The sequence below is a fragment of the Ranitomeya imitator genome, chromosome 1 (genome assembly GCF_032444005.1).
Source record: "Ranitomeya imitator isolate aRanImi1 chromosome 1, aRanImi1.pri, whole genome shotgun sequence".
In the NCBI taxonomy this organism is placed as follows: Eukaryota; Metazoa; Chordata; class Amphibia; order Anura; family Dendrobatidae; genus Ranitomeya; species Ranitomeya imitator.
Window position 1 is genome coordinate 1,048,009,694 of NC_091282.1, and position 18,479 is coordinate 1,048,028,172.

Below are 18,479 nucleotides of genomic sequence, written 5' to 3' on the forward strand. Positions count from 1 at the left end.
TGGTGGCAGCTTTTGGTCGGTTGTGCCAGCGTGGCTTGTGCTGGACACGATGCCGGCTACACAGCAGGGGAACAGCTGGCGGTGCTGAACCCCACTAACACATTGGCGGGTGTTTTTCTCTGTGCAGCTAGCACTTCCAGGCTACAACTGGTGGTGTTATAGCCCAGGGTCAGCAGGAGGAGGAGAGGAGCAGAGTGTAGGCCGAAGCCTAGTTGAACCAATTTCAAAGGTAACCTTTAACCCCCCTCAGGTGTTGCAAGGTACAAGAGCCACACCTTGTGCAGCATTAATGCTGCACAAGTAAAAGGTTGCTCTATTAATTTTGCTCCTTGCACACGCTGAATAAAACACGTACACTATTTACCCCATTATACTGTCAAACAGTAGTGGAGGCGTGACTTGTCTTTTTAAGGAGACGCAGCACAGGTGTCCAAAATAACACCTTGGTGCATGGGCGCAGCTTCCTGAGCGTTGTTATTTGCTGTACAGGAGTCTGCGATCTTGTTATCCCTTGGCCATGCGCTGTGAGCGCTGCCTGTCTTCTGACCTCATTTCATGTCGGCCGTTGCGGTTAGCGATGGACATGAATCCCAGACCCACAGTGTCTTTTCTTTAAGTCACACTACGGGGCTGGGATTCTTGACCTTGCGCAGTAAATTTTTTCGCCTGTCACTCATGTCCTTACACCTGCATCAGACTGGGCGGCCTCAGCTGATCCCTTCTCGCATGCCGCGGCCATGAGGCCGCACAGTCCGAAGAAGGCGGAAGGAGATGAGTAAAGACAGGCGAAGATATGCACTGCTCGTGCCCATCAATCACACCCTCGCAGTCAAAATAAGTAAGACAACGAGGAGCATTGTTTCAGGCAGGGCGGACACACAGGCACAGCCAGCCAACCAATGATGTCAGAAGACGGGAAGCGCTACCAAGGGGGGTGCTGCGTATCATTAGAAAGGAAAGTCACACCTCAGGGACAGTGGAATGGTCTCAATGAGACACATTTTGTACGTGTTGAGTTCTACGTGGGCAAGGAAAAAAGTCAGCCACCTTGTTCAAATGCAGCATTACTGCTGTACAAGGTGGCTGTTATACATAGAAACATCTGGGGGTGGGGGGCAGGCTCCCTTCAATTTCAGTTCATGTGCCTGCGTGGCGTTTGCATGTCACGTTGCCGGCTACACAGCAGGGGAACAGCTGGCAGTGCTGAACCCCACTAACACATTGGCTGGTGTTTTTCTCTGTGCAGCTAGCAGTTCAGGGCAAAAACTGGCGGTGTTAGAGCCCAGGGTCAGCAGGAGGAGGAGAGGAGCAGAGTGTAGGCCGAAGCCTGCACTGGTGGCAGCTTTTGTTCTGTTGTGCCAGCGTGGCTTGTGCTGGACACGTTGCCGACTACACAGCAGGGGAACAGCTGGCGGTGCTGAACCCCACTGACACATCAGCTAGTGTTTTTTCTGTGTAGACAACACTTCCAAGTGGCAACTGACAGTGTTGAAACCCAGGGAATCAAAGAGGAGCAGAGTGTAGGCCGAAGCCTGCAGTGGAGCAAGTTGAAAGGGAACCTTTAACCCCCCTCCCAGGCATTTGTTGCTGAAACAGCCATCTTGTACAGCAGTAATACTGCACATGGAAAATGGTGGCTCCTAAAATTATGCTCCTTGCAAACGCTGAAGTACACACTCATATAATGTGTCCCCTCACACCGTCAAACCGTCCCGGAAGTGGGACTTTCCTTTGTAATGTGACACAGCACAGCCGTCATTCCAACCCCCTTGGTGCCGTGCGCCACCTCCTCAACGTTGTTTGGTTCTGTCATGGAGCCCGCGCTGTAATTTTATCCCTTGGCCATGCACAGTTAGCGGTGCTCGTCTTCTGACATCATTTAGGTGTCAGGCTGGCAGTGCCTGTGCGTCCAAGCTGCCCGAGATCCAACCTTGCAGTGTCATCTAATGTAATCCCACTGCGGGCCAGGGATCCATGGGCATGCGCAGTGCATATCATCGCCTCTCACTCACCTCCTTCCTGCTTCTTCAGACTGTGCGGCGTCACGGCCGTGGCATGCTATTAGGGATCAGCTGACGCCGCCTAGTCTGAAGAAGCGTGAAGAAGGGGAGTGAGAGGCTAGTATATGCACTGCGCATGGCCATGGATACCAGGCCCATTGTGGGATCACATTAGACGACACTGCGAGGTGGGATTTCGGGCAGCGTGGACGCACAGGCGCAGCCAGGACGACAACAAATGATGTCAGAGGACGGGCAGCGCAAACTGTGCATGGCCAAGGGATAACATAACAGCGCAGGGTCCATGACGGAATCAAACAACGCTAAGGAGGCAGCGCACGGTGCCAAGGGGGTAGCAATGACGGCTGTGCTGCGTCACATTACAAAGGAAAGTCCCACCTCCGGGACGGTTGGACGGTGTGAGGGGACACATTACATGAGTGTGTAGTTCAGCATTTGCAAGGAGCATAATTTCAAGAGCGACCTTTTCCTTGTGCAGTATTAGTGCTGCACAAGGTGGCTCTTTCAGTAACAAACGCCTGGGGGGGGGGGAAAAGTCCCCTTACATTTTAGTTGTGCCAGCGTGGCGGTCGCATGACACGTTGCCGGATACACAGCTGGGGATCAGCTGACGTTACTGAACCCCAATAACAGAGGAGCGACTGTTGACTGTGCAGACAGCACTTCCAGGCACCAACTGGCGGTGTTAGAGCCCAGGGACAGCAGGAGGAGCAGATTGGAGGTATTGCCGCACACAGCTGGGGATCAGCTGACGTTACTGAACCCCAATAACAGAGGAGCGACTGTTGACTGTGCAGACAGCACTTCCAGGCACCAACTGGCAGTGTTAGAGCCCAGGGACAGCAGGAGGAGCAGATTGAAGGTATTGCCGCACACACAGCTGGGGATCAGCTGACGTTACTGAACCCCAATAACAGAGGAGCGACTGTTGACTGTGCAGACAGCACTTCCAGGCACCAACTGGCGGTGTTAGAGCCCAGGGACAGCAGGAGGAGCAGAGGAACAGAGTGTAGGCCGAAGCCTGATTGGAGCAAGTTGAAAGGGAACCTTTAACCCCCCCCCCAAGACGTTTGTAGCTGAAAGAGCCATCTTGTGCAGCACTAAGGATGCAAAAGGAAAAGGTTGCTCTTTTAATTATGCTCCTTGCAAACACAGAAGTAAACACTAAAAATGTGTCCCCTTATACCGTAAAACCGTCCCGGAGGTGGGAATTTCCTTCGTAATGGGACGCAGCACAGCTGTCATTCCTATCCCCTTGGTGCCGTGCGCTGCCTCCTCAGCGTTGTTTTAAGCTGTCACGGAGCCTGCGCTGTTCTGTTATCCCTTGGCCATGCCCAATTAGTGCTGCCTGTCTTCTGACATAATTTGGTGTCAGGCTGTCAGTGCCTGTGCGTCCACGCTGCTCCAGATCTCACCTCGCAGTGTCGTCTATTGTAATCCCACTGCGGGCCTTGGATCCATGGACATGCACAGTGCATATCCTCGACTCTCACTCCCCTCCTTCCCTCTTCTTCAGACTGTGCGGCGTCACGGCCGTGGCATGCTATTAGGGATCAGCTGACGGCGCACAGTCTAAAGAAGGCGGAGGGAGATGGGCGAGAGCCCGAGGTGAAGATATGCACTGCGCATGCCCATGGATCCCAGGCTCGCAGTGTGATTCAATCAGAAGACACTGCGAGGCGGGTTCTCGGGCAGCGCGGGCGCACAGGCGCAGCCATCCTGACACCAAATTATGTCAGAAGACAGGCAGCGCAAACTGGCCATGGCCAAGGGATAACAGAACAGAGCAGGCTCCGTGACAGCTTAAAACAACGCTGAGGAGGCAGCGCATGGCACCAAGGGGGTAGGAATGACGGCTGTGCTGCGTCACATTATGAAGGAAAGTCCCAGCTCCGGGACGGTATAACGGTATCAGTGAACACATTTTATACAGTAAGTGTTAAGTTCTGCGTGTGCAAGGAGCTAAAATAAAAGAGCTACCTTTTCCTTGTGCAACATTACTGCTGCACAAGATGGCTCTTTCAGTAACAAACGCCGAGGGGGTGGGGGACAGGTTCCCTTACATTTAGGTTGTTGTGCCAGCGTGGCGGTCGCAGGACACATTGCCGGCTACACAGCTGGGGATCAGCTGACGTTACTGAAACCCAATAACACTGGGTCGTATGTTTAGACTGTGCAGCCTGCACTTCTGAGCCGCAACTGGTGGTGTTGGAGCCCAGGAATAGCAGTTCAGGTGGTAGAAAGATGGACACATCAGGAGACCTGGATGACACCCAATTACTTAATCAGGCAGAGGAGTGGCAAATTCCTGCGAGATCCAGGCCTGGTTCATTTTCAGGAAAGTAAGCCGGTCAACGTTATCGGAGGATAGTCGCATGCGACGGTCTGTTAGTACACCACCTGCGGCACTAAAGACACGTTCCGATAAGACACTAGCCGCAGGGCAAGCCAGCACCTCCAATGCATACTGGCTTAGCTCTGGCCATGTATCCAGCTTAGAGACCCAAAACTTGAACGGGGAAGAGCCGTCTGGGAGTACAGTAAGAGGGCAAGCCATGTAGTCTGTCACCATCTGACGGAACCGTTGCCTCCTGCTGACTGGAGCCGCCGGTGATGGTGTAGACATTTGGGGCGGGCACACAAAAGTTTTCCACAGTTGTGCCATACTTGGCTTGCCTTGGGCAGAGGCACTGCTTCTGCTCCCTCTTTGTGCAGAGCCTCCTCCTCCACTGCCTCAACGCACTGAGCTGCTTTGTAAAGCACTAGCAGCACTCCTCTCAGTTGGACTGGAGAAGATGATGGAATTCACCAGTGTGTCGTGGTACTCCCACATTTTACGCTCCCGTGTCAACACCGGGATGAGGTTTTGGACATTGTCAAGGTAGCAAGGATCAAGGAGGGCGTACACCCAATAATCAGGCACGTTGAGAATGTGGTCGATGCGGCGGTCGTCTCTCAGGCACTGCAACATGAACTCAACCATGTGCTGCAGACTGCCAACTGGCCCAGAAACGCTGTCCCCTGCTTGAGACATGATCTCTGCCCGCTCTTCATCACCCCACCCTCGCTGTACACACTGACCACTGGACAATGGTGGAACTCCCTCCTCTGGACGTAGCTCTTCCTCGTCCATTGATTCCTCCTCATCCTCCTCACAAAGGGTCCCCTGCCGACCCCTTTGTGAGGAACCACGTGGTGCTTACTGTCCAGAATCTGATGGAAAAGGTGACTCCTCATCCTCCACCTCTTCCACATCATCCCTTATCCCTTGCAGGGTTTCTTGAAGCAAGCAGATAAGGGGGACAGTCATGCTGACTAGTGCATCATCTGCACTTGCCATCCGCGTGGAATAATCAAAAGGACGCAAAACCTGGCAGACGTCCTTCATAGTGGCCCACTCTGTGGTTGTGAAGTCTGAGCGGCGCTGACTGCGACTTTTTTGCGCCTGATGCAGCTGGTACTCCATTACTGCTTGCGGCTGCTCACACAACCGCTCCAACATATGTAACGTGGAATTCCACCTGGTAGGTAGGTCACATATGATGCGATGTTCAGGAAGGCGAAACCGACGCTGCAGAGCAGCAATGCAGGATCTTGCCAAGCTGGAATGCCGCAAGTGAGCACACTCTAGGCGGGCCTTGTGCAGAAGTGCATCAAGATCCGGATAGTCCCTCAAAAAACTCTGCACAACCAAATTGAGCACATGTGCCAGACATGGGATGTGAGTGAGGTTGCCAAGGCCTAAAGCTGCCACCAGATTTCGGCCATTGTCACACACTACCATGCCTGGCTGGAGATTCGCTGGCACAAACCACACATCGCTCTCCTGCTTTAGGGCATTCCAGAGCTCCTGCGCTGTGTGGCTTCGATTCCCCAAAGAAACTAATTTCAAGACGGCCTGCTGACGTTTGGCCACGGCTGTGCTCATATCAGTCGTAACAGGTAAACGTTCACGGGTCCATGTGGAGGTGGACTGTGACGGATCCTGCAGCGAGGAATCTGAGGAACTGGTGTAAGAGGAGGAGTCAATGCGTACAGACTGGATTCCTGCAATCCTTGGAGTGGGCAGGACACGTCCTGCGCCACTCGCACGGTCTGTACCCGGCTCAACAACATTAACCCAATGGGCAGTGACGGAAAGGTATCGCCCCTGTCCATGTTGACTCGTCCACGCATCGGTGGTGAGGTGGACCTTGCTACTGACGGCGTTCAGTAGCGCATGTTTGATTTGTCCCTCCACATGCTTGTGCAGGGCAGGGACAGCTTGCCTGCTGAAGTAAAAGCGGCTGGGCACCTTGTACTGTGGGACTGCCAATGCCATCAAGTCACGGAAGCTGTCAGTCTCCACCAGCCTGAATGAGAGCATTTCCAGGGACAGAAGTTTGGCAATGCCTGCATTCAGAGCCTGTGCTCGGGGGTGGTTTGCCGAGAATGCCCGCCTTTTCTCCCATGCCTGTACTACCGATGGGTGTAGACTAGGCTGGGAGTGTGAGGATGACTGGGAACGTGGTGCTGTGGGTGGAATTACACTAGGTCTCTGGACAACAGTGCCAGAGGTTCTTCCATGGCGATCCAAGGAGGAAGCCGAACCAGCTGTGCGTGAGCTGGAGGAAGAAGCAACACGAGCTGAAGAGGTGGTAGCTGCCGCTGTTGGTTGGCCTAGGTCTTCAGTGTGTTTTTGGAACTCCACCGCGTGCCTGGTCCGCACATGTTTCCACATATTTGTGGTATTGAGGTTGCTGACACTTTTACCTCTTTTTACTTTCTGATGACACAGCTTGCATTTGACAAAACAAATGTCATCTGCAACTGTGTCAAAAAAGGACCAGGCACTGCAGGTCTTGGGAGCGCCCTTTTTGGCTTTTGAAAGAGACAGGCTCCTAACTGGTGCCAAAGTGGAGGCTACAGGCTCCGCAGTCTTCCCCCTCCCTCTCCCTCTTTGGCCCGTTAGGGGAATCTCTTCCTCTGAGCTGCTCCCACCACCTTCCTGTTCCTCATGCCACGATGGGTCAAGGACCTCATCATCTCCACTACCCTCTGCCACCAACTGCTCCTCCTGGGTAGTCTCGGCAGCACAGTACGCACCAGAAAGCGGCACCTGAGTTTCATCATCAGATGCGTACTGCGCTGTGGTCACCGCAGGCACTGACCTACCTTCCTCTTCAGAGTCAGAGAGACAAAGCTGTTGGGCATCACTGCACACTGCCTCTTCTTCCATTTCTCCAATACTGCTTGGCTGGCCCCCTGTTTCCAAGCCAAGAGATTCAGAGAACAGAAGTAGAGACGGCTCCTGTCCTGGGCTCTCTGACTGCCTGGCCAATTTGGCAGGTGGTGAAGAGACAGATGGCTGCTCTCCAGTGGTCTGTGCCTGAGAGGATGTGGCACTAATTGAAGTCGATGCGTTAGCTGCCATCCATCCAACAACGGCTGCAATTTGATCTTCACGCAGCAGCGGTGCACGGCGCTCTCCGACAAAGCTGCGCATGAAGGACTGTTCCCTGCTGAAACTGGGTGATGGTGAGTCACCGGTGCCCGCAGCAGGCACAGAATCACCACGTCCTCTCCCTGCTCCACGCCCACGCCCACGACCCTTATTCCCTGCCCTCTTCATCTTGGTTGACAGATAAAGATAAGCAGAAAAGTACTAAGGCCTTAGTGTGCTTATTCCTGAAATGCTCCTCCTAACAGGTGTAGGCTGGTTTCACACTTGCGTTTTTGTCTGCAGCGTTTTTTTTCAAAAAAACGCATGCGTTTTTGTTCCCTATATTTAACATTGAAAACGCATGCGTTTTTTTGTGTATGCGTTTGGTCGCGTTTTGCAACGCATGCGTTTTTTCACTGCATGCGTTTTTTTTCTAAAATGCTACTTGTAGTATTTTTAGAAGCGTTTTTTGGACCAAAAAAAAACGCATGCGTTTTCATGCGTTTTTTTTGGGTCAAAAAATGCATTGGAGTCAATGGGGACGCATGCGTTTTTTGGTGCATGCGTTTTTTGCGTTAAAAAACGCATGCGTTTTTTAATTAAAAACCCTGAAAATACACTAATATGCCACCACCAAACGTAAAGGTGATAAAGGGATCCTAACCCTACCCTAACCCTAAGGGATCCTAACCCTACCCCTAACCCTAACCCTACCCCTAACCCTAAGGGATCCTAACCCTACCCCTAACCCTAACCCTACCCCTAACCCTACCCCTAACCCTAACCCTACCCCTAACCCTAACCCTAACCCTAAGGGATCCTAACCCTACCCCTAACCCTAACCCTACCCCTAACCCTAAGGGATCCTAACCCTACCCCTAACCCTAACCCTACCCCTAACCCTACCCCTAACCCTAACCCTACCCCTAACCCTAACCCTAAGGGATCCTAACCCTACCCCTAACCCTAACCCTAACCCCTTAATGGTTAGGGGTAGGGTTAGGGTTAGGGTTAGGGTTAGGGGTAGGGTTAGGGTTAGGATCCCTTAGGGTTAGGGGTAGGGGTATGGTTAGGGTTAGGGGTAGGGTTAGGATCCCTTAGGGTTAGGGGTAGGGTTAGGGGTAGGGTTAGGGTTAGGATCCCTTTAGGGTTAGGGTTATGATCCCTACCCCTAACCCTACCCCTACCCCTAACCCTAACTATTTCTGTTTATAGTGGGGTTTTTTACTTTTTTTTAATGATTGGCAGCTGTCACACATTTCTCAGCATGCGTTTAAAAAACGCAAACGCATGAAAAAACGCATGTAAACGCGGTAAAACGCCGCGTTTTTTACACCACATGCAAAAACGCATGCGTCAAAAAAACGCAGCGTTTGCATGCGTTTACATGCGTTTTTTCACCATGCGTTTTTTTGCGTTTTTTACCGCAAAAACGCACCCAAAAAAACGCAAATGTGAAACCAGCCTAAGAAACACTAATGTTGTAAAGTGTGGACTAGACTTTATTATTGATAAAATGTGGCCTACACAAGTGTTAAGTGGTGTTTGGTGAACTTTACTTTTTTTTTTTTGGGCAGATCGGGCTACAGAGCGAGTTTAACTCACACGGAGACCGTGCAGACAGCCGTAAACGGCGCTGCATGGCCCAAAAACCCTCCTCTAGGTTATCCTATCTAGTGTTTTTCCACTATTTTGCTGGAGACGGGTGGAAAGACACTAATAGGAAATTGTTTACAAAATTTTCAACAGGCTGCACTAGTTGAAAAAAAAGGAAAAGTTATTTAACGGTATGAGGCAGTGACAAACCCTGAGCTGAATACAACGGGCTGTCGCTGCACACAGACTACAGGGCGAGCTGCGCTCACACGGAGACCGTGCAGACAGCCGTAAACGGCGCTGCAAGGCCCAAAAACCCTCCTCTAGGTTATCCTATCTAGTGTTTTTCCACTATTTAGCTGGAGACGGGTGGAAAGACACTAATAGGAATTTTTTAAATAATTTTTAAACAGGCTGCACTAGTTGAAAAAAAGGAAAAGTTTTTTAATGGTATGAGGCAGTGACAAACCCTGAGCTGAGCTGAATACAACGGGCTGTGGCTGCACACAGACTACAGGGCGAGCTGCGCTCACACGGAGACCGTGCAGACAGCCGTAAACGGCGCTGCAAGGCCCAAAAACCCCTCTCTAGGTTATCCTATCTAGTGTTTTTCCACTATTTGGCTGGAGACGGGTGGAAAGACACTAATAGGAAATTTTAAAAAAATTTTTTCAACAGGCTGCACTATTTGAAAAAAGGACAAGTTATTTTACAGTATGAGGCAGTGACAAACCCTGAGCTGAATACAACCGGCTGTGGCTGCACACAGACTACAGGGCGAGCTGCGCTCACACCGAGACCGTGCAGACAGCCGTAAACGGCGCTGCAAGGCCCAAAAACCCCTCTCTAGGTTATCCTATCTAGTGTTTTTCCACTATTTGGCTGGAGACGGGTGGAAAGACACTAATAGGAAATTTTAGAAAAAATGTGCAGCAGGCTGCACTATGAGCAAAAAAGGACAATGGATAGAACTGTGTGAGGCAGTGTGAACCCCCCCTGAGCTGAATACAAGCTGGTATATGGCTGCACACAGACTACAGAGTGAGCTGCACACACACACACACACTGAGACCTTGCAGAACGCTGTTAAAACAGCGCTGCAAGGCAAGAGCAAGGTGAACTGAACAGTGAACACAGCGTTTGCTAAATTAGCCTTGGAAAAGCAAAATAAAGCAATTAGCTATCTCAACTGGCCCTCAGTTAGAACACAGCGTCCTGTCCCTAACTGAAATCACAGCAGAGTGAGCGCAAAATGGCGGCAGCGTTTTTTATAGTGCAGAGTGACATCATTTCAGCAGCCAATCACAGCCTTGCCAGTACTTACATGCCCACCATGCTAAACAGGATGTGCCCACACTTCCATTCATTCCTCATTGGCTGCTGCGTTCATTTTGAATTCTGGGAACTTCCGATTCCGGTATCCGATACGCGGGAAGTATCGGAATTCGGTATCGGAATTCCGATACCGCAAGTATCGGCCGATACCCGATACTTGCGGTATCGGAATGCTCAACACTACTTACGAATCTTCCTAGAGGCCAGTATACAAGAATAAGGCATAACTGTACCACTCTGGATGATTACAATGAGGAGGCGGGGATCCTGACAAAACAATTCCTGGAAAAAAGATTTCCTTACTGGAACAAGCTAAACATGAGGTGCCCCGAGGGAGCCTCTGGTACATAAAACCAGAGACAGTAACCCATCAAGCAACAGTATTCAAGATCAAATTCGGCAATTGTCATTTATTACTCAATTTCATGCTGGCCACAAGAAGTTCCAATCTATTATTTTGAAACACTGGGCCATTTTGCGGAGAGACAAGGTTATAGGAGAATATCTACCTATTGTCTCCAGATTTGTATTCAGGAAATCCCAGTCCTTGGGCAACTTGTTGGCTCCAACTCTTAAAAGTCAAAAGGCAGAGGTCGGTATACCTAGGGACATTGCTCTTTGTTCTTTACCCCTGTGCTAATGTCTGTTGGTGACTTAATGCAGGCTTTTTAAGGTTTTTAATTTTTTTTACACACATACAGTATATATATATGGGATATATACCCTTCTTTTAACCCTCGTTTATGATTGACGCCGCCTACACTCTGTGGGCACTTTTTACTTTTTATTTTTTATTTTATTTATTTAACATTATTTATTATTAGTAGCATTTAACCTGTATTTTATTGGACTAATAAAGCATTACGCAATTTTTAACTTAATTAAATCATAACTCTGTAGGTGCAGATAAAATGAGACACATACATACATACATTTTAATATTTTGAGACCTCACCCATAGGATTTGAACCAGTGTCAGGGGTATATGTTATTTCTCCCCACGCACGGCCCTGTATGGACTATGTAATCAGCCCTGGGTGCCACGTTCCTCACTTTAGGCTACACATCAACAGTGGTGGTGCGCATTAAATCCTATTATCAGCCCTAGCGGCGGTGTTAGGAGTGAGGGGCGGTACATACGTACATGGTACATGGCTATTTAGCTGGGCTTCCCAAACAGGCGGTAACCCTGATGAAGAAGGAATGCGCTCCTTCGAAACGTGTCGGTTTCCTGCTTGGTCCCAGCGCTGCCCCATACTTTTTGTCACGTCACACAGCAAGCGCTGACGTCGGCCATTTTTCTTTTTCCTTTACTGGTTCCGGGGACGCCACCGGCCGGGGCGTTCCTCGTTTCCACGCCAACCCACCACATTCCTGTCTGGCTGTGGCCACTTCTTGTCGGCCTCCCCGCCCAGCACCTGTTCTTCAAGATTATCATCTCACGTACCGGACTGACCACCTAGGCACCTTAGATTCCTGGCACCTCCGGCACTACATCCATCATGGGACCTCGGTGAGTTAGACTTGCATTGGCATTACCTGGGGTATGACATTGCGCACAGCTAAGTAGTATGTAATTAACCTGGGCATTTATGAGTAGTGGCATTTTGTTTGTATACTCCCTCTATTTACACATATGACCAGTAGTATAGATACATCCCTTTAGCGCGGTATCGTTTTGTTTTATTATTTTTTCCATGTCAAAAGTGTTCATAGCTTTCAAAGGGGTTGTCCACCCCTGAGAAAATTTCCTGAAAGACTTGCCGAATCCTAGCAGTGTGCAATGTACAGAGCACTGGGATTCAGCTTGGCTTGCCCGTTTCTGTGGTCATCAGAAGACCACAAGTATGTGATTTGCATTGTTGTATCTATGTGCCCACCAGAGACTAGGCCCCTTTTTAATAGAATCTATTGAGAGAAGCAGCAGAAACGTTACTTGGCCTGTGAGCTAAAGTATGCAAATCACGTATTTGCAGTCATGTGATGACCACTTGTGTATAAATTATAAGCTGCAGGGCTTGACGAAAATTTTCCCAGGGGTGGACAACCCCTTTACCTGATAATAACATCAGTTAATGTTTCAGTGGTAACTAGTGGTGAGTGAGTATACTCATCACTTGGGTGGTCTCCGAGTATTTTGGCATGCTCTGAGATTTAGTTTTCGTCGCCGCAGCTGCATGATTTGCGACTGCTGCCGAGAGATGGCATACACTCACGAGTACTAAGAGAACTAAGTAATGTAATAGACAAACCATTATTTCTTATATTTAGGAACTATATAGCGACGGGTCTGTTCCACAGGACTGGCGCATAGCAAATGTGGTACCAATATTCAAAAAAGGCTCTAAAAGTGAACCTGGAAATTATAGTACAGTAAGTCTAACCTCTATTGTTGGTAAAATATTTGAAGGTTTTCTGAGGGATTTTATTCTGGATTATCTCAATGAGAATAGCTGTTTAATTCCATATCAGCATGGGTTTATGAGGAATCGCTCCTGTTAAACCAATCTAATCAGTTTTAATGAGGAGGTAAGCTATAGACTGGACCAAGGTGAGTCATTGGACATGGTATATCTTGATTTGATTTTTGATTTTTTGATACCCTGCCACACAAGAGGTTGGTACACAAAATGAGAATACTGGGTCTGGGGGAAAATGTGTGTAAATGGATAAGTAACTGACTTAATGATAGAAAGCAGAGGGTGGTAATAAATGGTATATTCTCTAACTGGGTCGCTGTGACCAGTGGGGTACTGCAGGGTTGGTGTTGGGACCTGTTCTCATCAACATTTATTAACGGTCTGGTACACAGTACAATATCAATATTTGCAGATGATGCAAAACTATATAAAGCAGTCAATACAAGATAAGATAGTATTCCGCTACAGATGGATCTGGATAAATTGGAAAATTGAGCTGAAAGGTGGCAGATGCGGTTTAACAATGATAAATGTAAGGTCATACACATGGGAAGAAGGAATCAGTATCACCATTACACACTGAACGGGAAACCACTGGGTAAATCTGACATGGAGAAGGACTTGGGGATCCTAGTTAATGATGATAAACTTACCTGGAGCAGCCAGTTCCAGGCAGTGGCTGCCAAGGCAAACAGGATCATGGGGTGCATTAAAAGAGGTCTGTATACACATGATGAGAGCATTATACTGCCTCTGTACAAATCTCTGGTCAAACCGCACATGGAGTACTGTGTACAGTTTTGTGCATCGGTGCTCAGGAAGAATATAATGGAACTAGAGCAAGTACAAGGGAGGACAACAAAATTAATAAAGGGGATGGGGGAATAACAATACCCAGAGAGATTAGCAAAATTAGGATTATTTAGTCTAGAAAAAAGATGACTGAAGGGTGATCTAATAGACATGTATGAGTATATAAGGGGACAATACAAATATCTCTCCAAGGATCTATTTATACCAAGGAAGGTGATGGCCACAAGGGGGCATTCTGTGCGTCTGGAGGAGAGAAGGTTTTTCCACTAACATAGAAGAGGATTCTTTACTGTTACGGCATTAAGAATCTGGAATTCCTTGCCTGAGGAGGTGGTGATGGCGAACACTGTCACGGGGTTCAAGAGAGGTCTGGATGTCTTCCTGGAGCAGAACAATATTGTATCTTAGGGTATGTGTCCACGTTCAGGATTGCATCAGGATTTGGTCAGGATTTTCCATCAGTTTTTGTAAGCCAAAACCAGGAGTGGAACTATTAGCGGAAAAGTATAATAGAAACATATGCACCACTTCTGTATTTATCACCCACTCCTGGTTTTGGCTTACAAAAACTGATGGAAAATCCTGACCAAATCCTGATGCAATCCTGAACGTAGATCTGGGCATTTATTCTGATGGAATATAGGCTGAACTGGATGGACAAATGTCTTTTTTCGGCTTTGCTAACTATGTTATGTTACTGTTATGATTTACTCACATGTTTCCCTCCTGTCTGCATCATGTTTTGTGTTGGCGTTTAATAGTGGCTGAGTACTTACAGTGCATTCACTAAAACCTCAAGTAAAGCAAGAACATCTGTGAAATTATGAGGGCACTGAGACTAAAATTCAACCCTGGCATTTGAAAGCACAAAGGCCCATGCCGGCTCCACCCCATTCCTCAGATTGGGGTCTCTATTACTACCTATTTTTCCAATAACACCGCTATATAAGATTTAATAATAATAATGCAAGATAACAGGTGATAATAACGCCATGCTGGTTTATTAAAGAACCACTCCCATATATTAAATGTATGTAGTGTAGCATGAGTGTATTAATATTCTCTCCTTCTTCGAGGATCCATTTCCGTTCTGTTCCGCTTCTCAGTGACGTTACTTCAATTCTGACTAGCATGCTATCTCTATGAGTGACCCGGAAGTTGTCTTTACAATTTAAGTCTAAGGAGTGTCGGAACGAGGCTCCATTGGCTTACATTGTAAAAGTCACTTCTAGGTCACGCATAAAATTAGCTGGTTAGTTGGCATTGCAGTAACATTACTGAGAAGAAAACAGCGCTGGATCCCAGAGAGAGTGGCAGAAGACAAGTATTTTAATGCACTCACAATACACACCATACACATATTTAATAAAAAATAAAATAAAAAAATATATAGATGATAGTACTTCTTGACCTAAAACCTCTGCATTAACACTGGTATTGTGACCATACAATGGTAACATCAGCTCTAGATCAGTGCTCTTCAGACATTCTTATGGTTATGGTAATTTATTTTCAATTTTTCATTTTCATTCGGCCCAGACCACCATGACCTCCGTTACTATCAATAACTCATCACTGCAAAATGCAACACAGAGAAATCTATGGCTTACTGTTTTTCCAGAACCCTACTCACATTCCACCACCTCTACACAAACCATATGGCACTAGAACCAGTGCCTTAGACAGTAACAATGCCACCTCTGTAATAGTACTCTCCTTTTGTGCCCCACACAATAGCAGTGCCCCCTCTGTGCCCTTACACAGTAACAATGTTCCATCTGTAATTCCTCAAAGTAATAATGCTCCCCTGTGCCTCCTTACAGTTATAGAGCATCCTATACAAAAATTTCCCCCTGTGCCTCCTTATAATATTAATTTGCTTGCTTATAATAATAATCCCTCTTGACTTCTTATAATAATTACCATGATCCTCCTTGTATTTGAATAATAATACAAACTCCCAGGCGCATAATAATAATGTGCTCTCCAGATAATGATTCCCCATTGTATGCCCTTATAAAAATCCGCCCCCTACCCTGTCTCCTTATAATAAGACTCTAGGGTTTACATAAAGGACCCCTTTGCAGAAGTCCTATCAAGGCAAATAGGCGAAGTTACAGGTCAAACCCCCCAAACTTTTAAGATATTGAGAGGGATAAGTGTTGACTGGCATCACACAGTCATTTCTCCCCTACTGAAGCCCCTTAGTGTTCTCGCCCACTATGATATCCCTTCCATGGCCCCATAGAATATGAAAAAATTCCCCCATGCAAAATGATGTTACCACATTCTTACACCTATATAGCATAATGGCCTAACAAACCTCACACAATAAGGTGGTCACTCCATCCCCCCTCATGCACATAGTATGATTATCCCCCCTCGAGCCCTCCACGTAGTATGATGGTTCCCCACAGCCTCAGTACAGTATGATGGCCCCCCCACACTTTGATGGTCACCACTGCCCCCCATATAGTATGGTGTACAGTCACAATTGATGTGGCTAACAGCCGGATTAGGCCAACAGGCATTTGCCAGAATTGCCAGATGACCTGTCTGGCTCTGAATATGTGTAACACTGCAAATCTGCTTTGTGGGTAATATTTGAACAGTGGTGTTGAAAAACACTGGTGTAAGACACTATGCATCAGACTAAGTTCAGCGATAGGCAATATGAGATATCTATAATACATCAGTCACATTGCACTGGCCACTTTCTCCAATAAACATTCTGGACATTAAAGTGGCTTTCACTACATTTTAAACAATACTTTTTTGCCCAGGGGAAAGGAGTGTATCAAAATTTTTAAAAAAAGGCGTCACACAATGAGAAGGCTGTAGCTGTCACATGAGGCCTGAAGCCGAAAGCTCAGTGGGGAACACAGAGGAGAGAAAGCAGGAGTGACACTCCCCAGGAAGGTAGGAAGGTGAGCAACACAAGCCTCTACAACAAAATAGACTGTGTGCTCCAGAGGGACTTCCTTTACTTTATTTAGGTGATTAGCTGGAATTCCAGAAGTCAGACCCAAGCCGATCATAAGGGGTTAGCATCCCAGCAAATTCCATCTCTTTGTAATTGAACATACAGTAATGAATTCTGTCTACATTGTTAGAAGACTAAGCAAGAGCAGTTACAATAACACTCGGTTGTTGGACAATATTGGTTAAAGTTAGTGAAAACAAGAAAAGTAGGTTGGTTGTTCCAAAATAAGGATGTTATCTATCCTCAGGAACACACAAAGCTAGCCAAATGCTGTACTAGGATTTCTAAGTCAATCCCAAAGGGCTGAATAATCAAAATTGATTTTCCTCTTGAGTGTAGGCAGCAGCGCCACTATTATAGTGATATTATGTTGGAAGATGTCTGTGAACTATCCACTCACTAATTAATGAGTCTTTCTCTAGGATTATGCTGTCCCATGTGAAGGATGCCTAAAGTAATGACAGAGGCACTTGTTCACGAAAGGTGCATTCACAGAACATGATTACAGTGGAGCAGTGTTTCTAGGAACTCTTAATTCACAATAATCTTGTAATCTAATCAGGCTGCTGATCATCCAACAAACAAGCAGAACAAGATTTCTTCCTTTAAAATGATGTTTTAGTTTGACCAAAAGATCATCGCACTCAGCAGCGCATCATCCTGTGTAAACAGAACATGTGCTGCCGAGAACAATGGCAACCAGTGAATGATGTATATGCGTTTTTAGCAGGCTATTTAATGACTGATGATCAACAAATGCCTAACTGATTCACAGTCGTTTAGTGCCGCCTGTCAGCTATTGTAAATGGAGCTTAACTTTGTGTATTGCAGTAGTTGTCACTTTTATTAGTTGCAGCAGGAGCCAAACACATAGTCCAGTTAAGGCCCCATCACACATAGCGAGATCGCTAGCGAGATCGCTGCTGAGTCACAAGTTTTGTGACGCAACAGCGATCTCAGTAGCGATCTCGCTATGCGTGACACGTAGCAGCGATCAGGCCCCTGCTGTGAGATCGCTGGTCGTGTCGGAATGGCCTGGGCCATTTTTTGATCGTTGAGGTCCCGCTGACATCGCTGAATCGGCGTGTGTGACGCCGATTCAGCGATGTCTTCGCTGGTAACCAGGGTAAACATCGGGTTACTAAGCGCAGGGCCGCGCTTAGTAACCCGATGTTTACCCTGGTTACCATCGTTAAAGTAAAAAAAAAAAAAAAGGTACATACTTACCTACCGCTGTCTGTCCTCGGCGCTCTGCTTCTCTGCTCTGGCTGTGAGCGGCGGGCAGCCGGAAAGCAGAGCACAGCGGTGACGTCACCGCTCTGCTTTCCGGCCGCTGTGCTCACAGCCAGAGCAGAGAAGCCCAGCGCCAGGGACAGACAGCGGTAGGTAAGTATGTAGCGTTTGTTTTTTTTTCTCTAACGATGGTAACCAGGGTAAACATTGGGTTACTAAGCGTGGCCCTGTGCTTAGTAACCCGATGTTTACCCTGGTTACCCGGGGACTTCGGCATCGTTGAAGACAGTTTCAACGATGCCGAAGTCTTTCCCCTGATCGTTAGTCGCTGGAGAGATCTGTCTGTGTGACAGCTCTCCAGCGACCAAACAGCGACGCTGCAGCGATCCGGATCGTTGTCGGTATCGCTGCAGCGTCGCTAAGTGTGACGGTACCTTTAGTCCTGAGCAGCTATCTTCCATCTCTCTTGCTGGCGACTGTGTAGGACTGACATCCTCATGTAATAAAGGGGGCTTTTAGCACTTGGCTCCCATTGTGGCTGATAACGTATGATTTTAAGACACCTACATCTAATATAGTGAATGACCCAGCATCGGAATTAGAGTGTCTGTCACCAATTTATAAAGCTGGTGACAGATTCCCTATAATCCCATAAA